Genomic DNA, 12245 nt, shown 5'->3' with positions numbered 1-12245 from the left:
CAATGAAAAATATTCAGCATGTCTTCTGCATTTATTTCTTATGTTACTCCATAATGAATACAGATGCTTCTTAGAATTATTTTTTAATAAACAAGGTAAGAAATGCAAAAAAGTAATAATGTACATTACTAACAAAACTATCTTTCTAATCTAGTAATTACAAAACTTCAAACAATCATACAGTTTTGTAGTGTTTCAAATTACCAGAACACGAAATTTGTTTTGTAAATTCATCATGGTGGGTCTTTTACTCTTCTTTCTTATGCATGTCTGAACCGCATAATGACCTTATACCTGGATAATAAATTTTAGAGGTGAAGAAACCTAATATATTACATGCTTGTCTTCACCCAAGTTCAGAATTTCTTGTAATAAATGAATGATGAATGAAGCAGATAGATGCTCAATATCAATTTAAGTATATGTAAGGTTAATTTGGAGAATGTTGTGTCATCCTTGGCTACTCTGGGTCCCCCAGTATATCTCTCCTGATTTTAGCTTGCCTCAAAATCTGTGTATTTCTTTCTCTAGGGATAGAAACTGTGCCTGCAAACCTTATCTACAGAGAGAAGAATACATAAGAATCATCTATCCACCTAATAATGGCTTCAATTCAAAACCTCTCCAGGTTTTGAATATCAAATGTGGTATTAAGTACCTCCTCAGTTTCTTATACTGCAGCCATAAGTGTTACAATAGTGAAAAAGTCAGGTACTACACATGTTTCAATATAGCTTTCATCCAGGGAAAAAGAGGAAAACAAACACACAAAGAATCTGCATTTACATAGGAATAGGTCCAGAGCAGAAGATGTAAATATAATAACCTGGGGAGGGGGATACAGTGGATATATTGAACCCACCCCACCAACTGGGACTATGCCCCCTGAGCCCAGCTGAACCCTAGCTAACCTTATGATGTAGAAATGAAACATACATGTTAATTTTTGCATGCCCTGGTTTCATAGTGGTTTGTTACCCATAATTACTGTGGTAATACCTGAGCATTACATATCACATTTAGATCAACATATAAGACATTGTCATGCCTTACAAAATCTTATCTATTGTTAGCTATCTTTCCAACATCATCAAATAGGACTACTTTTGCTCACTATGCTCCAGTCACAATGGTATGTTTGCTGACCCTTGGATATGTGTCCGTTGTACTTTTCTGAATAGAAAGCCTTGATTAACTCTGTGTAAGGTGTTTTTTCTCCATGTAGCTTTCTGGCTCTGCCTCATTTCATTCATACAGGAGAATACATCTCACTGCATCAGAGGGAAATTCCCTTACCAAACCATCTAAAAGAGGACACTTCTTACTCTCTATTTTTTTAATGTTAATCTTTGTAGTTCTTTTCAAAAGCTATCTGATGTTATATTATATTTTTTGTTGTTTGTTTATTCATTATCTCTTCCACTAAAATTTTAATATCATAAGGACAAAGGCTATATTTATTTTTTTTCTCTACTTCTGCACCACAAAATATTACCTAGAAATATGGTGGTTTGATACCATTTGTTGAATGAATAGATTAAAAAATTGCATTCAGATGCAATAACCAGTGAATTCTACTGGTGGTTTGGGTACTGTTATTGCTGTCATCTTCATCTGTGTGTGTGTGTGTGTATGTTTGTATATATATGTATACATACATACACACATACATGTACATATACATACAGTTCATACATTAAATTTCTATTTAAGTCTCCCTTATTTTCTTCAAAATGGTTAAGGTTTGATATATGATGAACTTCTTTTCACTGTCCTGGATTTGAAGGCAACAATTTATGGCTATGCTTGATATTGAAGGAAAGCAGAAAACAGTCCATGTAAATTATATTTAGAAATGTTTGGCGGGAGGACACTTGGAATCACTGAAATTGTGCAAGGTAAGTTTATTTGTTGTTAAAGACTGACTTTGAAACACTAGTAAGCAAAAATATATATGTACATATCAAAGTCACCTGCTGTGAAAATGTAAGAAATAATTTTGTTAGGGAAAAATAGCATATGGTCTGAAAGAGGGTGGTCTTTTTGAATTATTCCAAACTCCATTCTGATATACCACAAAGGTATAACATGTTTATGAACCTGACAGGTGTTTTAAGAAGAGAGATCCAGTAGAAAACCCAAAGAAACAATGAACAAAGATTATTTTAAAAAGAAATATAGCACTGGATGTTAAATGCAACTACTGAGAATCATTGAACATTATATAAAAAACTAATGATATGCCATATGTTGGCTAATTGAATTAAAAAAGAGAAAATGATTTACTGATCAAAGTTTGTTAAGTCTCTCTTATTTGCATGTGTATTTTGTTTTGCACACAGTTGTTAACTAAATGCAATTATTCAAGATCTTAAACATTTCAACTTTGTCAAAAATATTTTACTTATCTGTCTATATTTTACCAAATAAAACATCTTACCATGTAAAGAAAAAAAAAAAAAGAATTATAGAGATTTAGAAAATAGTCTAGTAAGAGTAAGTGTTACGTCGTTTAAAAATCTTAAATATTGCAGGAAAGACTTTTTAAAGTAAATAACAGAATTAAATTTAATGTGTGATTTTTACAGATCACCAATCATGCTTTATTTACCAATGGAGAGATATCAAAGCATTTTAGGGGACTATAATTAGATTTTTTTTTTTTTTCCAATTTGGACCTGCTTGCTATTTTTAGGTAGTATAGTGTTTTACTCGTAGATCATTAGCTTTTAGTTTATATTAAGTTCTAAGGTAAATATTTACAAGTTTTGGAAGAAAGGGTATGGATAGTAGAAAATGATGGTTAATAATTAGTTAAGATGAAAAAGAAATAAAAGCTCTTTCAAGACCTACTCAACTTTAGACTCTCATAAATGTTGCAGCACTGCGGCTTCATTCCTAGAGCAGTTTGTGATTGGCTGTCTCAATGACTGACCCTCAGTGCATTGGTCTGGAGGCTATTGGGATTCTAAATTAAGCAGATGAGGCCAGTGAAATGTATTGACCTCACTGCTGTTTCTTCATCCATTTACTTCAGACATATAACCCTAATTCATGCCTGTATGACCCAAACACTGGATTGTAGCAGAGTCGATTCACTGTTTTCACTCATCGTAATGACTGATTTGGACTGTCACAAAGTCAATCTATCTAATTGATTCTATAAAAGTTGGCCAACAAAACTCGAAGTTGCCTTTCACGTTGGAAATCACTCTGTTCATTCAAACGCAGATTTGCAAAGCAGATATTTCTCTCCTAATCTACCTCCACCTCTTTCTCTGAGTCACCACTTTCACCACAATGATTTAGGGCACTGAATGCCCACAGCTACTGTAAGCCTTATGCCCAGGACTCATAAAACTGGCCAGTCTCACCAAGAAATGCTATTCAGACCTTTGCCAACTTTTGGCTGCCTACTTTTGATGTTTCACGAAATGGTATGACTATGTTTGCAGATAACATTAATTTGATAGTTTGCTATTATCATTTATTCTCTCCACTAATCACAATCGTCACATTCTAATTCAGGACTCAAGAACAGCTATACTAAATAAAAGGAGAAAAAATAATTATTAATTATATAAAAGAGATATTAACCACCAGAGCCATTATAGGCAATGATTAATAGTGACTTAGAAAAGGATTTTAAAGAAAATATTTTCAAATTTCAAGATAGAAGTTCCCTAGTTCATATCTGACCAGGTCACTTTTATTGGGAATTCATAGATCCTTAAGGCATAAAGCCAAAGAGTTCTATTTTCTTTTTCATTTTATTTTATTTTTTACAGAAGTGTAAGTATAAAGAATTATATTTTTATCAGACTTCTTAACTCCCTTCCGATTAAAATGTGAGGCAGATTAAAACAGATATGTACAAAAAAAAAAAAAAGGATTATGCGTTCTTATCTTAATGATACAGCTTCAAGAAATTTATGTGATTTTCATAAGGCAAAGATGAATAATGGGGACTTCTGGGAGCCATCTATATGCTTTTATTAAAAAAGAGTAATTGTTAAAATTTTATGTTTGGATTTTTTTTAACTTGTTTTAGAGCAGCTTTATATTTAGAATAAATCTGAAAAAGAGGTACAAAGACTTCCCATATATGTTTACCCTTGCACATGCACACATACATAGACTTCTCCACTATCAACATTATTCACTCTTCTTTTTTAACCAAGATTGAATCTACACTGACACATTATAATCACCCAAAGTTTATTATTTACTTTAAGATTCACTCTGGTTGTTATACAGTCCTTTATTTTGGGCACTATATAATGATAGATATTCCTCATTATCGTACAGAGGATTTTCACTGCACTAAAAATCATCCATGCATTGTCTACTCACCTCCTCCACCCCCCCAGAAAAGTGGTTACTTTACATTTCATTATCCCCAGAGTTTTGTGGGTTTTTCTCCCAGAATGTCATATAATTAGAATCATTCACTTTGTGGGCTTTCTAGATTGGCTTCTTTCACTTAGTAATGTGCATTTAAAATCTCTCTATGCCTTTTCATGTCTTGATAGGTCATTTATTTTTAACATTAAGTAATATTCCATTCTCTAGATACACTATTATTTATCTATTTACTTTCTGAAGGACATCTTGGATGCTATCAAGTTTTGGCAATTATGAATAAAGCTGCTATAAACATACATATACAGATCTTCATATAGACATAAGATTTCAACTACTTTGACTAAGTAACAAGAAGTACAATTACTAAATCGTATGGTACAAATATCTTTAGCTTTGTAAGAAAGTACTAAACTGTCTTCTAGAGTGACTGTACTGTTTGTATTACTGCTAACAATATATGAGCACTCACACTGCCCCACATCCTAGTCAGCATTTAATGCTATCAGTTTCTGATTTTAGCCACCATAATAGGTGTGTAGTGGTATCTTATTTTTTTAAATTTGCATTTCTTTTATGGCATATGATGCAGCGTATATTTTCATATACTTATTTTCCACTTGTATATTTTTGGTAAGGTGCCTATTACTATGTTTGCACCATTTTTTTAAATTAATTTTTTATTTTTTATAAACATATATATTTATCCCCAGGGGTACAGGTCTGTGAATCACCAGGTTTACACACTTCACAGCACTCACCAAAGCACATACCCTCCCCAATGTCCATAATCCCACCCCCTTCTCCCAAACCCCCTCCCCCCAGCAACCCTCAGTTTGTTTTGTGAGATTAAAAGTCACTTATGGTTTGTCTCCCTCCCAATCCCATCTTGTTTTTTAATTGGGTTGTTTATCTATTGTTGATTTTTAAGAGTTCTCTGTATATTTTGGATAATAAGCTTTTATCCAATGCATGTTTCAGAAATAATTTCTCACAGTCTGTGGCTTATCGTCTCATTCTTCTGACATTATCTTTCCTAGAGAATACATTTTTTTTTTTAATTTTATTGAAATCTAGCATTTCGGGTCTTCTTTTAATGGATCATGGCTTTGGTCTTGTATTTAAAACGGCATTGACATCTAGGTTTTCTCCTATGTTGTCTTCTAAGAGTTTTATATTTCTGAATTTTACATCTAGATCTATATTCCATTTTTAGTTAAGTCTTGTGACAGGTGGTAGGTATCTCCCCAGATGTGTTTGTTTGTTTGTTTTTGCATGTGGATATCCAGTTGTTCAAGTACCATTTCTTGAAAAGACTACCTTTGCTTCAGTGAATACCTTATTCCTTTGTCAAAAATCAGTGGATTGTATTCATGGGGATCAGTTTCTGAGCTCTCAATTCTGTTCCATTGGTCTATTAGTAAACTCTTTCACCAATATTATACTATCTTGATTATATATATTATCTAGCTTTATAATAAATCTTAAAGTCAGGTAGCATCAATCTTCCAAATTTATTCTTCTCTTTCAATATTATGTTAATTGTTCTGGGTCTTTTTCTCTCTGTATAAAGTTTGTGGTCATTTTGTTAATATTAATTAAAAACAAACAACCAAAAGCAAACAAAAATTCCACACTTAAACTAGGATGTAATTGATAATGCATTGAATCCATAGTTCAAGTTAAGAGCTGACATTTGACAATATTGAGTCTTATTATCCATGAACATGGATTATTTCTTCATTTTCTTAGCTTTTCTTCAATTTTGTTTTTAAGAATTTTGTATTTTTCCTTATATAGATCTTGTACATATTTTATTAGATTTTTTACAGCAAGTATTTCATTTTATTTTGGAGGTACTATTATACATCCTGTTTTGTGTTTGTTTCAAATTCCATGTATTCATTGTTAGAATACAGGAAAACTATTGGCTTTTATACATGAACCCTGTATCCTGTTTAGTTGTTGTTGTTATATCATTTATTAGTTTGCTATATTCATTGCTATAATCATTTATTAGTTTCAAAAGTGTTTAGTCTTTTTTTTTCAGATTTTCTCCATTGATGTCAGTTCATCTTTTAACAAAAACAGTTTTATATCTTCCTTCCCAATGTGTGCATTTTTTGCTTCCTATTCTTGTTTTCTTGTTTTAGCAAGGACTTCCAGTACAACGTTGAAAAAGAGTGCTGAGAGGGGACGTCATGGGTTTATGCCTGATCCTAATGGGAATGCTTTGACTTTGTCACCATTAAGTACTAATTCAACTGTATTGCTTTCTTTTTTCTTTTCCTTTTTTAGATAGTCTTTGACAAGTTGAGAAAGTTTCTATTTATTCTTAGTTTACGGGGAGTTTTTAAATCACATATGGGTGCTAGGTTTTGTCAAATACTTTTTCTGTGTCATGTAATTTTGATTACATGATATGATCATGTAATTTTTCCTTTTTAGTCTGTTAACATAATGGATTAACATTAATTCTTTTTGAATGTTAAAACCTTGCATACCTGGAGTAAGATAAATCCCACTTGGTTGTGGTGTTTAATTATAGATAGAAAGATAGATGATAGATAAATAGATGATAGATAGATAGAGGTGGATATTAAACATATTCAGAGAAGTTTCACTGATGTTGAGTGGAGGCTACTTTGTAGCAAACTGAAGAGAATATTTGAGCTAAAGCTGAGAAGGCACACTGAGAGAATATTAGAAGCCTGGCTGCAACTTGAAGGGACATAATAGTTTAAAAGGGACAGTTTGTGGATACAGATGCTTTCATTTGTTTGTTCATGTGTTTGTTTTGTTACATTTTGAGTGAAAAAATATGTAAATGCTAATGGTAAGAAACGTGTAATGGGAAGGTGCAAATATAACAGAGTGTGTAGAGGAGATTCCAGAGGAAGCTGTAGTTCTTGCTATAACCCAAGACATTTGCAAAAGGGTAGCCCAAAACAGAATTGACAGTTAGATAGACTTTTCATCTGGGAATACATATGGAATGACTGTGACAAGAAATTCAGTTTTTCCAAGATATTTACAGACATCTTAAGCAATTATACTTTTGACCAAAGTCATCAGTGTCCTTGTTTATTTCTAGTATTAGGATTACAAATAGAAACTATTTTGTCTATAAATAATTTATTGATTTTTATCTAAAATTTGACAGAAGAATAAATATAGCAATATTCCAGTATAAATCTTTCTATTAATTGAATACATATCTAGAAATATTGGCTATGCTGTTTACTTCTCTGCTTACCTCTTCTCTAGTCTCTGAATTAAAATCCAGCTGATTCAGATAGCTTAATTCCATAATAAGTGGATAAAATATGTTGAGAACTGTTGTTCTATTAGTGATTTGGGTTCTTTCAATTTCTGTTGAATTTTGGGATCATAATTTACAAATATTTGCAAAGAAAAAATACGTTAGTTTTCCTCTTGGCTTAGCTGTCATATATTAGCTCTATGGGTTTCTAGTTAGACAGTTGAGGTTAGAAAACAATTATATGTTTTCTGTTTTGTTTTTATTTTTTTTCAAACTTGGCATATATATTCACACAATTTCACTTTTTCCTTAAAATATTAGCTTGGAATTTGTTTTAACTTTGTAACTGCATTTGTGATAGGTCAAAAAATGTTATTAGTTAAAATAGAAGGTTCAGTTATTGTGTATCATTCTGAAATGATTCTAAGTTTCTCAGATTCTTCATGTCCATAGATGTCTGGATTGACCTTGTTAAAAAAAACTCAACCAACTAAATTTGAAGATCTAATTGGCTTTGTTAAATGATTCATGAATTGGACAGCATCCTATCTAGCAAATAGAGGGGAGCTCCCAGGAGTTGAACAAAATGGAAGATTTTCATAAGAAGGAGGATAGATTAAGAAAGTTATTGGCAAAAGAAAATATTTGTTCCAGTCAAGGTCACTTTACCTTAGGTGGAAAACTAGGGGGTTTCACCATGCAAATGACCTCACCTTTCTTTGGGGAATAGAGAGGGAAAACATGGCACTGATCAGAAAATTCCTGGCTTGACGGGTTAAGACATCTCTGGGGGAGATTGCATCTGCAATTACATTAGGCATTAAGCCTGTTTTTGTTTGTTTGCTTGTTTTGTTTTGTTTTTTAAAGATTTTATTTATTTATTTCACAGACAGAGATCACAAGCAGGCAGAGAGGCAGGCAGGGAGGGAGGGCGGGAAGCAGGGTCCCCGCTGAGCAGAGAGCCCAATGCAAGGCTTGATCCTAGTACTCTGAGACCATGACCTCAGCTGAAGGCAGAGGCTTAATCCCTTGAGCAACCCAGGCATCCCTAAGCCCTGGTTTTGTGACATGGCCTAAGTGATATTATTTTGGTCCTGCATTTTTCTTTTTAACAACCTGTATAAACAAAACCTGGTGAAATTATAACAGTGGTGTGGTGTCATTGGTTCAATCAAAATATATATAGATAACATAAATTGTAAATTAAATTTTGACAATAATTTTTAAAGTTCTTCATTAATGTCTGTTTAAGGATTCACTTTCCAAAAGGACTAAAAGGTCAATTAAAATAAAATAGACATTTTTGAGTGATGGTTATTCACCTTTTGTGCTCAGATGAAACAAGAATAAATTATTTGCTTTCTATTATTGAGCAGTAAAAAAATCTTCTGGGTCATGATATACAGTAGCTACTAAAAAAATGAGTGTTATTTGAAAGAAATGGACAGTTGGTAAGAGATAGGGAGTTATTTAAGTGTGCTATATATTTATATTGAGTATGATTAGATATTTTATTTTGACATGTAGGTATATTGCTTCTGTAAATAAATTGTAGAGTCATTGAGGGCAGTTATATATTTAAGGTTTAATAGCCAACATGATTCTTCTAACATAGTATGATCAAAACAAGTATTTGTTGGCAGTCAGTTAAATATTGAGATATATTTCAAGATGCAATTGTTTTCTTCTAGCCAAGTTTTTCTTCCCCTTTTTCCTTTTAGTGAGATAGCACCTTTTGTTTTCCTCTTTTGTAAAGACTTAGACCCATTCACATTTCCTGGAACATTAAATTTTGTACACCTGCGTCTATGTTTGAGTTGGGGTTATTGACTAAAAAATAATATTTTTAATTTATATAGAATATTTCTTTCAAACAAACTAAAAGAAAATATATATGTAGATATGCAATATACAAACACCAAAATAATTATGAAAGCATAGCCAGGCCATAGAAATTATTGAAAACAATGTTTCAAATGTAAGAAATAAGTAGTACTTATTATATATTTAGTGATTTTTTTTCCCACTCTTCCAAGATAAAACTTGTTTTAAAGATTTTGTTTATTTATTTGAGAGAAAGAAGGAGAGAAAGAGGACAAGCATAGGGGCTTTGGAGAGGAGAGGAAGAGGGAGAAGCAGACTCCTCACTGATCAGGGAGCCAACATAGGGCTGGATCCCAGGATCCTGGGATCGTGAGCTGAGTCAAAGGCAGACAGGCACTTAACCCACTGAGCCATCCAGGTGCTCCCCAAAAGAAATTTTTTAAAGAGATTAAATAAGTTAAGGTTTAACCAATGTTCTCAAATCAATAAGATAAAAATGAATATTTATCTCCAAGATCAGATTAAAATAATTGAAATGAGTGCAACATTTCCTTCTGTGTAATACGTCTGTTATTAGTTATCAGTGTTTATTTCTACTTACTATACAAGAAAAAAGAAGGACTAAAGACACATAGAATTGGGATGGCTGGTGCCTAAGTGGCTCAGTATGTTAAACATCTGCCGTTGGCTCAGGTCATGATACCAGGGTCCTGGGATGGAGTCCTGCATTGAGCTTCCTGCTCAGCAGGGAGTCTGCATCTCCCTCTGTCCCTACTCCCTCTTTCTCTCTTGCAAAAATAAGTAAATAAAATCTTAAAAAAAAAAATGGAGTGGCTATTGGATGCCATCTTTGTTAAAGGATGAAAATACAGAGTCATACCCAAATCGTTTTTTAACAGATGCTGAGTTGTAGGCAAATGGGTGTGTTCTCTCATTTCAGGCAGAGAATCCAGAAATACTCAGATATGAGGGAGGGCAAGAGGGCATAAACCAATGTAGCGATATCTAGATACTGAGTAAAACAGAAGAAAACCTTCATTGAATGATCCCTAGGTTTCTGGTCCCCCAAATCCTCCCTCACTGATTATTTTAAATAAACCAAAATACAACCTAGCCTAAGAAAGTAAAAGCACTCTTGATTAAAATTGCCTAAAACATTTTTTTAATAAAATTTACACCATATACACATAAAGAGCATTCCATGATAAAAAGAACACATAAAGATTGTTAATAAGTCAGCAGCATATTTAAAATTGTACTGTAGAGGGTTTTGTGGAATACCAAAAAAAAATTAATAATAATAATAAGGTACTTATCATTCAATAATGAGAGTAGACTATGGATACATGTATGTACCTAAAGAAATATAAAATAAACAAAAAGGATAAGCACATCTCTAGGGGGGAAAAAAAGACAAGAGACTAGCAACCACATCCTCATCTCTACTTCATTATTTTAATACTAAGGTAGTGGTACTTTATATTTTTGAGCATGTACTTTCAACATTAGGAAATGTTCTAGGTGTTTCCTTGAATTAATTCATATGAACCACACAACAAATATATGAAGCTAAGAGACTATGCAATATGATTACACCTAGTTTAAAGTAAAAAAAAAAAAACAAAAACAAAAACTGAGGTCTAGAAAAGTTGAGTAAGGTTTCAGTTTGTAAATGTTACTTCTTGTAAAGAAAGCTCCATTAATGTGATTTAAAGAATTAAATATAATAATTCTAGCTTGTTGATTAGTTTTGTCAAAAGAGATGTGGTGAAAAAAATTGACATTTTTAGGACTAATGGGAGAGGCTCTCAAATCAGAACTTTGCCCCTATCTTTCTAAAACCCACACCTATCCTCAACAGTTTTAGCCTCTTAAATCCCTATCAACTTTGAGTACAATAGGAATGTTTCTGAGGCCCCTTTTAACTTTCTTTGTCAGTCAAAGTAAGAAGCCCTAGCCTCTCAGGTCAACCATGGTCTTTTGAACAATTAATCACCTCATGTTAAGTATGTCTCATTTTGCCCTACACTGTTGGGGGATGCCTCCCACCCCTTCCTATATAGCAGCTGTTGAATTATTTTTTGAATAAATTAGTGAATAATAGAATGAATAAATGAATGAGAAAGATGTATATCTGTAAATTATGAATAAATTCAGGGACTTTTAGCATATGAAAATACATAAAAATGATCTGATCCACATTCATATTTAAAACTACATCAGAGGCACCTGGGTGGCTCAGTTGGCTAATTATCTGACTCTTGATTTCGGCTCAGGTCATGTTCTCAGAGTATGAGATAGAGCCCCTTATCATGCTCTGCACTCAACACAGATCCTGGGGGAGATTTTCTCTCCTTCTGCCCCTCCCCCCATAAGCAAACAAACAAACAAATAAATAAATAAAATCTTTTAAAAATCCCTAAGAGTATAGTAAATATATTAAAGAAGAAGGAGAAGAAGAAGAAGAAGAAGAAAAAGTAAATGCTGTTTCCATCGTCTAGATAATTAAGTTAGAGAGACAAAGAAAGTGACAGAGGGCCAGACCAAATAAAGTATTCTGAGACAGTCTGAAGCAAGATTTCAGGTAAAAATACTTGAAAAGCTAACATTTTCTAATTAATTCATTTATTTAGTTGAAAATTAATTCAAATAACAATTATTTAAAAATTTTATTGCTACTATTATTATTATTATTATTCACCAAATGTAGTACTTTGACAGTGTTTTTAGAAAATGTAATGTAGGGGGAGACAAAATGGTGGGGAAGTAGGAGGAGGTACTGTTTCAACCTGTACCT

The sequence above is a fragment of the Mustela erminea genome, chromosome 2 (genome assembly GCF_009829155.1).
Source record: "Mustela erminea isolate mMusErm1 chromosome 2, mMusErm1.Pri, whole genome shotgun sequence".
NCBI classification, from domain to species: domain Eukaryota; kingdom Metazoa; phylum Chordata; class Mammalia; order Carnivora; family Mustelidae; genus Mustela; species Mustela erminea.
Note: the sequence above shows the minus strand (reverse complement) of the source record.